The sequence below is a fragment of the Meles meles genome, chromosome 15 (assembly GCF_922984935.1).
Source record: "Meles meles chromosome 15, mMelMel3.1 paternal haplotype, whole genome shotgun sequence".
Taxonomy (NCBI): Eukaryota; Metazoa; Chordata; class Mammalia; order Carnivora; family Mustelidae; genus Meles; species Meles meles.
Window position 1 is genome coordinate 26,935,546 of NC_060080.1, and position 16,453 is coordinate 26,951,998.

General features: G+C 41.7%; 1 protein-coding gene across 10 annotated transcripts in view; it reads left to right on the forward strand.

Annotated features, from left to right (window-relative positions):
- The window catches only part of RASGRP3 (RAS guanyl releasing protein 3), a 110,884-nt gene that overhangs the window by 41,043 nt on the left and 53,388 nt on the right, over positions 1-16,453 (forward strand). For 2 of the 10 annotated variants that reach the window (XM_045979669.1, XM_045979673.1), the window contains one exon: positions 7,377-7,537. The exons of the other annotated variants lie outside the window; for them this stretch is intronic. The gene's annotated coding sequence lies outside the window, so the exon portion shown is untranslated. The remainder of the gene's footprint in view (positions 1-7,376; positions 7,538-16,453) is intronic. 10 annotated transcript variants of the gene reach the window in all.

A 16,453-nucleotide genomic window follows, 5' to 3' on the forward strand; every position in this document is an offset into this window, starting at 1 on the left:
GGAGTTCAATATTTCTTTGTGCAAAATTTGTATTTTACACAAGAGAGATTAACTTTATACATTTATTTTGCCAAAAGGAAAGGCTGCGATTCAAGAAGGATTAACACAATTCATGGCTGATTCTTACTGGGTTATTTATGAAAATGAGAAGCTGTTTGAGAACTTGTTGTTCTCAAAAGTTGTTGCCATATGGAGCAACCATACCCATCCACAAAACAGCTTTTGAGGCAATGTCCATTATCGACTTGGCAAACCTAATGCTTCTCAGCAAAGGTTAATTGAATCTGCATGTGAAGAAACAGACACCCAGGAACATAAATTCTCTGCCAGGAAACCACTGAGCAGGTATGAGAACAAATCACCTCCAACCGTTTCACACTGAGCATCTCATCCCTCCCTACCTGTAACGACTCCGCAGAAGAACAGGATAACAGAGTGGATGGTGTATAAGGAGAAACTGTAGGAGAGGCAATGCATTCCATACAGAGTCATCCTGGGATGACTCTAGAAGAGCCGGTACATGTGCAAGAGGAAAGAAAGTAAACTATCCTCACAAAAGAGAACTCTTTATTCACATACTGAGAAAAAAAAAATGCCTGTGTTCATAAATCTTCTGACATTCTCCTGAAAGATTAAATGCGGCTTATGATAAATGGCAAAAATAAAATAAAACTGAAAATGATTAGCACAGGAAGAAAACAAGGGCCAAAATATGTCAGTTAGAGTGATATAACAAGCTTAGACGTAGGAAGCTTTGAAATGTTGTAAATGAAGTCAAATTCTGACACGTTAAAACCCACCGATTGGCTCAAGGATTAAAAATCAAGCAGAGATCATGTCTAGAAGATGCATTTTTCTCAAATGCTTCTTGCTGATGAAGATATCTAGGATTCATTTGAAGACTGAAAAATTCAAATAGTCACCCTTTGCTTACACACACACAAAAAAGACATTCTGATACTAGAAAGAAATGTAGGTGTTTGATTGACTTTTTCAGTTTCCATTTTGATGTTAAGACACCAGTCTGTTTCAGTGGTTTTCCCCAGAGTTGGGTGTGTGTGTGTGTGTGTGTGTGTGTGTGTGTGTGTGTGCAATTTTACCCTCCAGGGATATTTGACAACCTCTGGAGTCAGTTCTGGCTGTTCCTACTGGGGTTGGGGATGGAGTCCTACCGGCACCTAGTGGATAGAGACCAAAGGTGCTGCCAAACATCCCTCGGAACCTAGGACAGACCTCCACAACTAAGAATTACCCAGTTGAAGTACCTGTAGTACTAAGTTGAGAAATCCTGATCAATATGTGTCAGTTACAAACCTTACTCTCATGTGCCTTGACAACACTAGATGGTTTCCACATGCCATCTCATCTCATGGGTGCTGTCGAACTAATGTCAACTAATGATGACCCAATACCCTTAATGAAATACTATTACATGGGCACCAGGGCAAAAAACGAGACGGAAGGTGTGCCTGGGTGGCTCAGTGGGTTAGGCCTCTGCCTTCAGCTCAGGTCATGATCTCAGGGTCCTGGGATCGAGCCCTGCATGGGACTCTCTGCTCCGCGGGGAGCCTGCTTCCTCCTATCTCTCTACCTGCCTCTCTGCCTTCTTGTGCTCTCTCTCTCTCTGTCAAATAAATAAATAAAATCTTTAAAAAGAAAAAAAAAACGAGACGGAAAATGACCAGTCTTTCAGAATAAGGTCCACAGAAAGCCGAACTGAGTGGTTTACAACCTAAGTAGACAACACCTTGTTATCTAAGAGCATCACATGTTGGCAGGCAAGAATCCAGATACTTGATGACTAGAAAAATATTCAAGAGAATTAGCTCCATACTGTTTAACGGGCAGGAAAAGGGATCTTTAGATCTTAAGTCATAGGACAGTTCATCCTGGGACTTCTCCGTCTGGGACTTGGGGAGCTCGTTTCTCTGTTTGCTTCTTTCCTCTTCAAAATCTCAGGAAGGGGCACTGGGACTGTGGGAAGCAGGTTAGATAAACTGCTACCCACCTGATGATTGTGTCTCTCATTCATGTTCTTCTCCTTCATCTTCCCCTTACTAATTCTACACACTCTACCTGGGCTGGCAACCATGTTCTCCTTTCTTCATCCATGTTAGAACAGGTACTCATTCCCTTGGTGACTCCTTCCTCCTTCTGAGTCATTTACTTCTTTCTCTCTACGAGATCATTGCCATCAGGGTACAGGAATGTTTCGGCACCTCTCGTCTTATAAAAATATCCCTTGATCCCCACATCCTCTGCCAATTTCTCTTCAATTCTAGACAAAATCATTAAACTCCTCTTCTACACGTGCTATCTTTGTTTCTTCATCTCCCATTTGGTCTTCCGCTCACACCAACCACGCTTCTGCCCACAGCTCCATTAAAGCTGCTCTTGTCAAAGTTGCCAGTGACCTCCCTGTAGTGAAAATTCATAAAGCAGCTGGCTTCCCATCCTTCTCTTGTTTGACCTCCCTCGGTAGCCTTCAGCACACGGTCAGCTTCCACAAGCAGGTTCTTCTCTTGGCCTCATGGCACAACATGTTTTACATTTTCCTTCTGTCTCTGGCAGCTCCTTCCAACACTCTGCTGCTTTACCTCCTTTCTCTGAACTCTAGATGTTGGAGTCCCCAAGGTGCAAGGGTGAGCTCTCTCGTCCTCTCTCCTTCTGCTTTCTTCTGGAGCAATTCGAATCCTTTCTGTAGCTTTAGATGCTGTTTACATGGGGATAATTCCCAAAATTAAATTCCATCTCTGATCTTGCCACATTTGGATGAATTCACTGCATCTTGAGACCTGCACTTGGGACTTCACAGGCAACTGAGCCTTAGCACCTCTGAAGCCCAGCTCTAGAATTCTCCCAGTGTGTCTCTCCCTCTGTCCTGTCCATCTTCCCCAACTCAGTAGTGACATTGTAATCCTGACAGTTCTTCAGGCCTTTCCTTCTCTCACATCTCTCACTAAATATTCTCCAAGTTCCAACACTTCAAAGAGATCTTTCCTTGCTACTCACCTGGAATAATCCCTCTTGTCACCTTCTTTCTTTGCTTCCTGTGTGGGTTTTCATTCATCGCTCTTATAAAGGCTTGTAATTGTGTATCAGCTTGTCTACTTGTCTGATGTTGGTTTCCCTCTAAACTGTACATTTCCTTTGGCAGGGGTCTGGTCTCTTTTGTTCACTGCTGGGTACCCAGGCCCTGTCATAATGTCTGGAAGGTAGAGGTTTTGTGTTCAATAAACACAATATTGTGTTTAGTCAATTAAGTACAGTGTGGATACCACCTAAAACAAATACTTTTTTTCCTGGTGAGATGAGAATCAGATCCTTTTGCTGTTTGAATCATTCTCTTAAGTAGATTAAAAGGTAATAGTTAAAAGGTAATAGTTACACATCATTCGAAAAAGAGAAAATGGATCCCTGGGTGGCTCAGTTGGTTAAGCATCTGACTCTTGATTTCAGCTCAAGTCATGATCTCAGGGTTGTGAGATTGAGCCCCACGCTGGGCTCCATGCTGGGCATAGAGCCTATTTAAGATTCTGTCTCTCCTCTCCCTCTGCCCCTCCCCTCCCCAAAAGAGTAAAAATGGGGTGCCTGGGTGGTTCCGTCATTAAGCATCTGCCTTCAGCTCAGGTCATGATCCCAGGGTCCTGGGATCAAGCCCTGCATCGGGCTCCCTGTTCCACAGGAAATCCTGCTTCTCCCTCTCCCACTCCCCCTGCTTGTGTTCCCTCTCTCACTGTTTCTCTCTCTCTCTCTCTGTCAAATAAATAAACGAATTTCTTTAAAAAAAAAAAGAGTAAAAAAGTTAATCTTTAATATGCTTGTTGACTGATGAATTGGTTGATTAGCTAATTGAAAATTTACTTAATTTCTTTGTGTTCCTATTCATTTGTAACATGGAAATAATATTATTAACTCTCTTTTTCAGAATTGTTTTGTAGGGTGAAATTAGATCCTTGTGCTATAACGTCTTTTGAATAAAGACCTTAGATAGGCACAAAGCCCCATTCGAGATGGTGCAGAGATTACATGTATTATCAATTTCCTTAGGTTGAGAACTGCATTGCACTAATGTCTGAACTCTTGTGGTTTGTGGGTCAACAAAATGTCATCAGGCTTATTTGTTAAAAGCCCTATTTGAAAGGACACCATTTGACAGTGTTTTTATGAAGTGGCTGGACTTATATCATTGTCCGTGTACTTTGGAGCCTTCTTCTTAGCTGCTGTGCCCTGTGGGAATTGCCATCGAAGCTGGTGGACCACAGAGCAGTGTCCACCCCACCTCACCTGATGGCATCTGGCCAAAGTGCTGAACGAAGTGACAAAAAAAGCAACTTCACTGGGAGGAGTGGGGTAGTATCTCTAGACCTTGAGAGCGCCATAGATATCTTGGGGTGGGGGGGTGGTGGGGGGAGAAAAAGCTCATATTGTTTTTAAGTTGGGTGTTCAGTCTAAGGTTGCACATAGAATCTTGGGAGGGGAAAACATTTCAGTATCTCAATTTTTTTTTTTTAAGATTTTATTTATTTGACAGAGAGAGAGATCCCAAGTAGTCAGAGAGGCAGGCAGAGAGAGAGGGGGAAGAAGGCTCCCTGCTAAGCAGAGAGCACGATGCAGGGCTCGATTCCAGGACCCTGAGATCATGACCTGAGCCAAAGGCAGAGGCTTTAACCCACTGAGCCACCCAAGTGCCCCATCAGTATCTCAAATTTTTGTGACTAAAAATCTGTTGGTAGGAATCAGGGAATAATTTTGCTTTTCCTCTCCTTTTATGTTGGGCAAGTCCATTTGTTTTAGTATATTTAAAAACTGACATTATATGGTAGAACCTCAAGGAATTTGAGGTTTACTTTGTCGTCTTCTGATATCTTCTGAGGCAATCAGTCTTTGTGGGTTTAAATAGTGGTTCCTAAACTTTTGTTGATGACGGACCATTTGAGATTGTGAAGAAGGCTATGGACCCTCTCCCAGAACAAAGGTCAATGGCGAGGCACTAGGTAGCTCATTCAGTTAAGTGTCTGCTTTCAGCTCAGGGCATGATCCTGGGGCCCTGGGATTGATCCCTGCACTGGTTTCCCTGCCTAGTGGGGAACCTGCTTCTCCCTCTCCTGCTCCCCCTGCTTGAGTGCTGTTTCTCTCTGTCAAATAAATTTTAAATAAATCTTAAAAAAAAAAAAAAAAAAAGAAGAAGCTCATGGGCACAACCACACATAATTCCTTATATGATGTTGGGGGGGTCTTATAAATTCCTGATTCTTGGTTAAGAGTCTTGCTGTGGACTGAACTGTGTCCCTCCTCAAGTTCATAAGTCATAGTTCTAACTCTCCATGTAACTGAATTGAGAAATAGGGCCTATACAGAGGTAATTAAGGTTACATGAGGTCATAAACTAAGACCCTCATCCGAGAGGACTGGAACCCATGCAAGAAGAGGAGAAGACACCAGAGCTGTCTCTCTCTCTCCACCATGTGAGGACGGAGCAAGAAGAATGCAAGCCAGGAAGAGTCTCAGGAGGAACGAAATTGGCCAGCACCTTGATCTTGGGCTTCCTCGCTTCGAGAACTCTAAGAAATTTCTGTTGTGTATGCCATCCAGTTTGGGATATCTTATTATAGTGGCTGGTGCAGACTAATATCAGTCTACTCTAGAAACTGCTGTGCCTTGTAAACTAGTTGTGCTTTGAAGGAGTAGGTATTGAGAAGGAGGACTCCTCAGGGAGCAACTTTCCTGCATGTGGAAGAACCAACTTGGCAGGAGGGGGAGGGCATGGTGGTTGTGTATGGGACCTGGGAGATCAGGGAAAGGACCAGCTGGCAGCACTATGCCTGGCTCTCTCGTTCTGTCCCTGGCTTCATGAGTCCACACTCACAGAGCAAAGTATGAAGGTCATGCTGAAGGCTGATGTGTTCTCAAGTTGGGTGTGGACTTCTTTTCTAGGTTCTCCTTCATTTCACTGACAAGATTGTCCCTCTGAACCAAGGACCTCCTTGAATTTCTTTCAAGCATTTAATAAGAGGCAGGTCTCTCTCCAATTAAGATTAGAGCTACCTGGGTGCCTGGGTGGCTCAGTGGGTTAAAGCCTCTGCCTTCAGCTCAGGTCATAATCCCAAGATCCTGGGATCAAGCCCCACTTCGGGAATCTCTGCTCAGCGGGGAGCCTGCTTCCCCCTCTCTCTCTGGCTGCCTCTCTGCCTACTTGTGATCTCTGTCAAATAAATAGACAAAATCTTAAAAAAAAAAAAAAGAGAGAGAGAGAGAGAGAGATTAGAGCTACTACCCAACCCGGAGACAAACCTCTAGGAACGTGGGAAGCATTTGCTACTTAAAAATCCAGCCTTTTCCCTATTAAAAAGGCTGCCACTGGCTGACGTGGGTGGAATTTGAGGGTGACAATAGGAACTGTAATTTATAGACTATTTGCTTCCAACCTGGGAAAGCAAGGGCAGAGTCTCAAAGCCTGGTGATGCCATAGGAGTGAGTTTAGACTGGGGGAAGGGAATGTGTGCAGGTCTTTTCTGGAAGACTTTAAATGAGAAGTCAAAGTTTGAGTGACCAAAGTTAACCAACAAAATATGTGGGGTTTCATGAGACATGGGACAGGAGTAAATGACAAGACAGGGGTTAGGATGCAAACGTCAGAGCCGGAGAGCTGGCTCTTTGTGTCAGGACCATTTTGAGTCTCAAGGTCACCGTTACCAACAAACACATCTCTGCCTAGCTCAGAAGTATCCAGAACTGCTTCAGATGCCCAGGACCCACTGACCAGAGATTTTAGCCTCTTACTAAAACGTCCTTTACCATATTAGACCCCTAAGTGCAAAAAAAAAAAAAAAATTGGCAAAGGGAGATGATGGGATAGGAATCATATTTGCAAAGTCAAGGAGCCAATCCTCTTAAAATTAGACTGCTGAGCAGAAATTCTGTGACAGATAGCATATAGTCATATCCATTTCTCCAAGTCTAAGTTCAAAATTGGCTTTCTGATACATGCCCTTTTTATGTCCCAAGGTTCCCAGGAAGAGGCTGGATTTTCTGGACGCTCACCATGGTGGTATATTTCCCTTTCTCCCATAAACTCTCTCTTTAAACTTGGGTAAATTGTTAACTTTTTGGTTCTGGGGCTCTCCTTTATAAAGTGAGGGAGTTTACCTGGAAAATAAAAGGTCCCCCTGAAAAATAGAAATGTTGTCTGTCTCTCCTGTACTGCAATCTCTTTCCCCATTAGAACTACAGAGTTTCTCTGAGTAGACCAAAAAAAGCATGATCGGAAGACTTGAATGAGCAAGCTGATGAAGTCAGGTGTTTGTAGAGACCAGTCCCTGCAGCTGCACTGACCAGTAAATAACCCTTCCCTGGTTTCTGGTTTCTCCTTTTAGAGCAATAAACAACAACAAAGGAAGAATACCAGCTCGACTTGTGTAGTCACTGGTTACCCAAGTGACTCATGATCTAAGTGGTGGGATTTATCCATAGGAAGCTATTCTGAAAAGCCCACAGCGATGAGTACTTGCGGATTACCCACATTGAACCTGGAGGAGTAAGTTGTTAACAGTTGTAGTCAACATATCCAAAGCAACCCAGAGAGGAAGTGGGAGAGAGTGAAACTAGACACTCATTATAATGTGAGGAATCTAAAAATGTATTTGCCTCTAAGCATGAGTAGTTACATATTTCTTTATATAAATATCCCAGTATACATTCTGTTTTCCCTTAGTCCTTCCAGAATCTACAAAGTGAAGTGTTGCAAGGGCATTTGCACCAAGTCCCATGCTCTTTGGGAATCATTAGTAGACGTTTATTTTGTTTATTACGAGAACTTTTCTCCAAAAGGAGAAAACAGAAATCTGGGGGAATTGCAAAGCTTCGAGGTAACGTTGACATTTAAAAAATATTATACATGGAAATAAATAATAATATGTTAGTCAGAACAAGCTTGACAAATGTTGTAGATATCCTCAAACTTACTTTCTTGCTTGGGCACGAGGTGAAGTTTGTCTTGCATTTGGAACCTACTTTGTAAATGAAAATGTGCCAGAAGGCATAGTAGCTGGGATTCTTCTTTTTTTAATCCACGAACAGTAACATTGTTAAGATCTGCCCAGGGAAGAGTCCTCCTTAGCTTTCGCTGAGCATCTGTGATGTCAGTTGGCAGCCTGATGTGTCTGAGTTTGGAGCTCAAAAATGCAAATGTCTGCAGGGCCAAGAAAATATTACAATGAGTGAAACTGGGGCGCCTGGGTGACTCAGTCAGTTACGTGTCTGCCTTAGGCTCAGGTCATGATCCCAGGGTCCTGCTTCTCCCCCTCTCCCTCCTGCTCATACTCTCTCTCTCTCAAATAAATAAAATCCTAAAAAAAAAAAAAAGAATCTAGAAAACTGGATTTGTAAAAAGTGAGAGTCTGGATTTGTGCATGTTGCAAATAATGGAAAATTTTTGAAACTTTTTGAGAGCCAATCCTGTGTGGGCCTACCAAAAAAAAAAAAAAAAAATCTGTGGGCCAGATCTCTGTCCAAGAGGTCACTGTTTTACAATCTGTGGATGCTAAGTGAGGAAGACCTTATTTTGCACCATCTTCAATTTGGAGAAAAGAACTTGACTTGTGGTTCAGTATTTGTATGTCTTTAAATAGGCATTCTCAGATAAAGAGGAAAATGTCAAAAAAAGCATTTGAGGGGCGCCTGGGTGGCTCAGTGGGTTAAAGCCTCTGCTTTCGGCTCAGGTCATGGTTCCAGGGTCCTGGGATCGAGCCCCGCATTGGGCTCTCTTCTCTGCAGGGAGCCTGCTTCCTCCCTCTCTCTTTGCCTACCTCTCCGCCTACTTGTTTTCTCTCTCTCTGTCAAATAAATAAATAAAATCTTTAAAATAAAAGGAAAAGCCCTTGAGAACAGTATAATATTTAAGCAGCCATTGTGCTTTTATATTTAATTTCTATGGCATCAGAGCCAGTTTCTTAGATTTTTATGGAAAGTATGATTTTGTATTAGGACCCGCAAGAACACCTATTCGAGATGTTGCTGATGTCAAGTACATGACATCTGTTTAGTCATCTTGCCATGAACATAGTTCTCAATTAAAAAAACTCACTGGGGTGATTCAGATCGCTCCGTACTACAACAAGGATATGGAGACTTGGAGACATCTAGACGACATAAACAATTTTCTAGTTCTTATAAAATGAATGTTTGGCACCGTGTGGACAGCACATTACTGAAGTCAAGACTCCTTTATCCAAAAGCAAAACTAAATTTTTGGGAAAAAATGACTAGAATGCCTGAGAACCAAAAACACTTTTATAAAACTCGAGCTCCCTTCACATTGCTTTAGATACCCGACGGTAACACAGTTTGGGTCTTGAGTATTCCCTTTATATTTCATTAAGACACCTTTGAGATAGTCCAGTATTTTTTCCCCCAGTTGCTGATGGTTTTATGGTAGCTTTTTCCCCCTTTATTGCCCAAACCAAATATTAATGATAGTAATAGGTTAATGAGAGGTTTAAACATTTTCATTTGTATTTTTCTGTCATAAGAAGGCAATAAATAATCATAATCAGCATTGCATTAGGTAGTGAGGAAGTATCTTTTCACCTCCATTTTTGCTAAATCCTTTCAGGTTGTATGTGATTAACAGTTGAAGCGTGGTAAGATAGCTAAATAAATAAATACATGCTCGGTTTCCTGGACTAGAAATTAGAGCTGTTGAAAAAAAAGTCACTGAAAATGAGATATTGTGGTGAGATAAAGATTGGTGAGGGTTTAAAACTGTGTGAACACGGGGACTTGTGAAATCCCCACAAATTACCACAGAAGCTGATGAGGCTCTCATTCTAATTTTAGTGCCCAGCCTGGTTTCACTTACTATTTCAACTCTTCAACACCCTTATTGTGACTAGGAGATCCATCAGGAGAACTTTTGGTGGAAATGCTTTTGCGTGGTTTCTCCCCTCAAGAATTGGTTTTATAGTTATTAATAACCTAATATGCATTTATTCCCATGCTCAAGAAAAATGATGGCAATGTCGAAGCTTGGATCCTCTTCATGCCTCTTTGGAACACATGAAATACTACTGGGATTTCTATAGGAATCTACTAAAATCTCCTAAATCTACTAAAATCTCCTCCTCTTTAACTTCTTTGGGGACATGTATGTGTCTGTGTGTCCCCTTAAGTACTTAATTCTTGATAGATATTTCTTTAAAGAGTAGATTGTAACTGATCAATAAAAATACAAATAGTTGAGGGATGCTTGGATGGCTCAGGCGTTTAGTGTCTGCTTTTGACTCCAGTCATGATCCCAGTTCCACGTTGGGCTCCTTGCTCAGTGGGGAGCCTACTTCTCCCTCTGCCTGCTGCTCCCCCTGCTTGTGCTCGCTCTCTGTCTCTCTGGCAAATAAATAAATAATAAAATCTTTAATATATATATATGTATTTTATGTACGTTAATTATATATACACATATGTAAGTAGGTGGATATGAATAGGTTGGGTTGTACGTCTAGAGGCAGCTACTTTGTCCTCCCCAAATAGTGAATATTACATAGTAAGAAGCTGATTATGGATTGTTTATTTAAGGAAATGTGGGCCTAAGTCAGTTAGAAGAAATGGGATTTAAACTTGTTCGATTTCTAGCCCGTGCTGCCTTTCCCCCGGTTCCTTTGTTCCTCTCTCTCCTATTTCTTTCTTTCTTTTGCAAAATGAGTATATGTAGGTCAAATTATGGGGCCTATAACTTTGAGAGAAGTGATACAAATAGGAGTCATTTATTCCTTAAGTAGAACGTGGTCATTTACCTGGAAAAAAATAATAGTAGCTAACGCTTACCAAGGACATACTATGTCCCAGTTAATAAGCCCCTAACCTCTATTAACTCATTTAATTCTTGTAACAACCCTACAACATAGATCCTATTACTATCCAAGTATATAAGTAAAGATACAGAGACACAGTAAAATTCCATAAAGTGCCCAAGGCCACATACTAGAAAACACAAAAGTCAAATCTGGTCCCAGTGGTCTGGCTCTTGAGTCCAGACCCTAACCCAACAGTCGAGCTCTACTCAGAACTCATCCAGCAACTAAAGCATGTGAAGCCTGTACAAAGTCACAGGAAAGAGCTACGTTGGATTATATCGCATGGACCTTCACAGTGGCTTTTAGTTCTGCTCCATACAACACGGTCATCCCGCTCTCCCACTTTCAATGTTTGTTGAATGAAAGAATGAACGCATAGATTCTTTAACTCCAGTTTTAAGAGCTCCCCATTCTGTTAGCATTCCTGCTTCTCCACCGCTCTCTGCTTTTTTCAGTGTCATTTTCTTTGCATGTGGTTTCTCCTTTTCTCCACTCAGTGCAACCCCACTCATGCTTTAAGACCACAGCTCAACTCTATGAGTCAGAAGTTTTTACTTCTCTCGTGACTCTTCCTTAATGCCCTGTATCGTCATTTCTGTTTATTTTGACCCCCCCGCCTCTTTAGATTCTAAGGCCTCTGAGATCACAATCTGTGCCTGATATAATCTTGTACCTCTGCCATGGTGTTAATCACAGCGTCTGGCACAGAAAAAAGTGTTTATTAAATAAATGATAAAATGACTGGAAGAAGTATTCAGTGTAATTTTATTCTCTGTAACATAAATCTGTAATAAAAATCTGGAAGCATGTCTTGAAATTCCATCAGGGGCAGTTAATATAAGAGGATTAAATTCATTCAATTAAAAAAAAAACTCAAGACAAAAAGAAGAGTAGAGGGAAAAAGTGGAAAAGAAACGAATTTGAAGTCTGCAGATCATGGGGGAATAGTAAGATGCCGGAGCAAGAGAAGCACATGCAGGTGTCAGACACACATCTGGGTCGAGAGCTAGAAAGGCAAAGGACACCGTCTGGTTCTTAAGAAACTACTGGGGAGACAGAACCGTTCAGTAACAGAGATCACACAAAGACTCACTCAAGTCAGTATGTTGAATGCCAAACATCTGCCTGGAGGAGATGGGAGGGAGGACAGGAATTCAAGTGGGCATTTAAGAAGAGAGTGTGTGGGACACCTGGGGGCTCAGGTCAGGATCCTGGGATCCTGGGGTCTTGGGATCAAGTTCCACATCAGGGTCCCTGCTCAGCAGGAAGTCTGCTTCTCCCTCTGCCTGTTGCTCCCCCTGCTTGTGCTCTCTTTCTCTCTCTCGCTTTTGCTGTCTTGTTCTCTCTCTGGCGAATAAATAAATAACATCTAAATTTAAATAAAAAGAGTATATGATTGCCAAACAGACATAGTGAGGGAAAGGAAAACATGCTAAAAAAAAAGAAAAATATATATACAAAGCATGTTGTCCTGGTCAGGTCAGGCTCCTGTAACAAACATACCATACACTGGGTGGTATGGTATTTATTAAGTAATAAATTACCTTCATGAACTCATTATCTCCCAAAGGCCCCATCTCCAAATACCCAGGAGAGGCATTGGAGAGTAAGAGGGGTGGGCCCATATAAGAAGCATTTGGGAGGTAGATGAGCATACTTGGATATGGAGGGATGGTACAAGAAGGCCCTGGGAGGTCTAGGAGGAGTCCCAAGTTTCTGGCATGGAGTACTGGGAGGCAGACGGAGCCACACGTCAAGGAAGGAGATATAGGTACAGAAGTTTAGGAGGGTGAAGAGGACATATTTTTTTAAGTAATCAAAAAATTTTAGTGCAAATATAATTCACAGGCTTGGAATCTGCCCTTTTAAAGTGGATAGCTTAGGGACGCCTGGGTGGCTCAGTCAGTTAAGCCACTACCTTCCGCTCTGGTCATGATCTCACGGTCCTGGGACGGAGTCCCGCATCAGGCTCTCTGCTCAGAAGGGAGCCTGCTTCCCCCCCCTTCTCTGCCTGCCTCTCTGCCTGCGTGTGATCTCTCTCTCTGTCACATAAATAAATAAAAATCTGAAAAAAAAAAAAGTGTATAGCTTAGTGATTTTTAGTCTGTTCACAAGTTTGTACCACAACTGCTACTCTCAAACTTCAGAACATTTTCATCATCCCAAAAAGAAACCCTCAACTCATTGTAGTTACTCCTATGCCTCCTTTCCCTCAGCGCCTGGAAGCCACTAATGTACTTTCTGTCTCTATGAGTAGAGTCAAAGTCATGAGTATAGCCTATTCTGGGCTTTCATCTAAATAGAGTTCTATAATATATGACGCTTTTTTTTTTATTGGTCTGGTCTTTATTACTTAGCATCATTTTTTCAAGGTGTACCCATATTGCGGGGTGTTATCAGTGCCTTATGCTTTTTTATGGCTGAATAAAATTCCATTGTATAGATATACTTTATTTTGTCCATCTCTTTATCAGTTCATGAAAATTTGGGTTGTTTTAACTTTTGGACTATTACAAATAATACCACTGAACAGTTGTGTACAGGCTTTTGTGTGGACGTATATTTTCAGTTCTTTCAGGGATGTATCTACCTAGGAGTGAATTTGCTGAATCATTTGGCAAACTCTATGTTTAAGTTTTTGAGGAACTTCCAAGTTGTTTTCCAAAGTGGCTGCATCATTTCATATCTCCACTAGCAATGTAAGATGGTTAGATATGAAAACCTATCCTCAAGTTAAATAAAACTTTCCTAAATGCACCCACTATTAAGTGGCAGCCCCCATTCTTGGCCCTCTACTGTACACCTAGCAGCTGGCCTCGGTCTGATTTGGAATTACTGACGTGGAGGTGGTAGTTGAAGCCATGGTTGTGGGTGAGTTAACCATGGAGAGTCTGAGGTGAGAACGAAAGTCCAGGCGTAGATACCTATGGGCCCCCACCAGAAGGAGGGGAGTCTGTGTGTGTGACTGAGAAGGTGGGACCAGAGGCACAGGAGGAAAACCAGGGAAGAGAAGATGCTGGGAAAACCATCCAAGGGGAGAATTTCAGGAGGAGTGTGGTAAAGAGGTAACACAAGTCTGCGGAGCCTTGGCATAAATGTGATGACTCCCCCAGAGTAGTTTTGGTGAAGTGTGGGAGTGGGGGGTGAGGGGAGAACTGGGCAGAGCTTGGTTTGGGTCGTCTGAAGAGGGAATGGAACAAATCCAGCAAATTCTACTTGGCCATCAAGGATGGGAGAGATACGAGAGTTGGCCAATGGGGAGCTGGTATTTTTTGTTTCTGGTTTTGGCTGAACTTGGCCATCTTAACTCAAACTGCTAGCGGTTTAGCTCCAGTTCATTAATTCTTCCTTTTTATAACTGGATCAACAAAATCCTTATTTCTAGGCCTTTGCCTTCTCCAACTCTTCAGTACTTACTTTGTGAAAAGGAACCATCTTCTCCCTTTTTCCCCCTCTTCCTGTGTCTCTCTAGATCCTCTAACAAACCCATCTGATTCATGTTTCTAGCAGTTACACAATTTCCGAAGGGTAATTTGGCCTATGAACCAATTAGTTCCATCAACCTGTAAACTCCATGAAAATTCCAGAAGTTCTTTTCAGCATTTTGATAGATGCCCACCAAACTCCTTATCCTCTGTATGTAATATGCTATTAATCCATGTATAATGTTGTTCTAGTGGGGAAATATACTCTAAATTCCAAATAACCACTTTACAAATATAGTTGGAAACATTTCGTAATTCTAGGACTTCCTTTTTTTTCCCATTGGGTTTTATGCTCTGAAAACCTTTTCTAAAAGAGCTATTTTTGTTCTGATGAGGAAGACAGAGTAATATTCTTTCTCTCGTGTTAGGGATGATGAAAACAAGTGTAGTTGAATAGGGACCTAAGGTAGTTGAATAGGGACCTAAGACACTATGGACATTTGTTAGTCACTAATATTTTCTCTTTTGTTGCTGTGTGCAGGGATTTCTTTTCAGGAGAAAGGTGAAATTAGTTAATGCCTTAAATGAGAAGTTAATGCCTTAAATGAGAAGAAGAGAGATATTACCACCTCTTGAGATTTGTTTTCCATTTCAAGAAAGGAAGAAACACTTGCTGTAGGAGAAGGACGTGGAATCAGAGAGAATGACAAAGTCATTAAGTGGAGTCTTCTAATTATGGCCTTCAGGCTGTATACATTTAACCGAGAGTATGGAAATAATCTTAAAAATATTTTTTGGTTCCTACACTTCACTTTTAATTGTTTTCAATAAAAGGTCTAGCCCCAAATCCCTGATTCAGAAGTATTTGAAAACTGGGACTTTACCATCCCACAAAAGAGTACCATGAACGTATTGGTTTCTAAATAGGATCAAAAGTTTTCATTTAAATGATAACATGCACCGTTTCACTTAAAAAGGAGAAAATCGAAGTCTTGCCATTTGCAATGACATGACTGGAGCTAGAGAGTATTATGCTAAGTGAAATAAGTCAGACAGAGAAAGACAGTTATCATATGATCTCACATACTTGGAATTAAACAAAACAGGATCATACGGGAAGGGAGGGAAAAATAAAACAAGGTGAAATCAGAGAGGGAGAAAACCATGAGAGACTCTTAATCATAGGAAACAAACTGAGGGTTGCTGGAGGGGAGGGAAGGGGCAGGGACGGATGGAGTACCAGGTGATGGATATTGAGGAGGGCACTTGGCTATCTGATAACACTGACTTTAGCTTGTATTTTCCATTCTAGTTTTGTGACCCATAAAACTTAATATTCTCAGATGTCTCCTCTCTCAGGAAGCCTTCCCAGCTCTCTTTGGTTAAATTTTATCCCACTTTTGTGCTCCCATAACACCCAGGGCATGTTTCTCTGACACTGGACTTAATGGGCTCGTTGTTTTATAATAACTGGTTTATAATCTGTAAACTGCAGTGGGATGTAGGCTCCTTAAATGAGCTCTTTACATCTCCAGACCATATCATAGCACTTAATGCTTAGTAGATATTTAATAATCATTCGCTTTTTTTTCTCTCAACCAAACAAATGCCTTTCTGTGAACATGCAGATATTTTGGAAGTCGGTTTTTCATTAGTTAGTGTTTCTTGCTGCATTCCCATGAAACAACTTAGAACTCAGGTTTTGTTTTTTTTTTTTTTAAGATTTTATTTATTTGACAGAGAGAAATCACAAGAGAGGCAGGCAGAGAGAGAGGAAGGGAAGCAGGCTCTCCGCCAAGCAGAGAGCCCGATGTGGGACTCGATCCCAGGACCCTGAGATCATGACCTGAGCCGAAGGCAGCGGCTTAACCCACTGAGCCACCCAGGCGCCCAGAACTCAGGTTTTAAAATGCTTTCCTGGGGTACCTGGGTGGCTCAGTCATTAGCCATCTGCCTTCGGCCCAGGTCATGATCCTAGGGTTCTGGGATCAAGTCCCACATCGGGCTCCCTGCTTAGTGGGAAGCCTACTTTAAGAAAAATAAAAATAAAATAAAATAAAATAAAATAAAATGCTTTCCTAGTGTTCTTAAAGATAGGCAGCTTCCACTCCCAGCACAGAATGATGGTAGGTCAGAGAGAGAGGGTATAGGGCAAGCTGTGCCTTTTGTTCACATTCT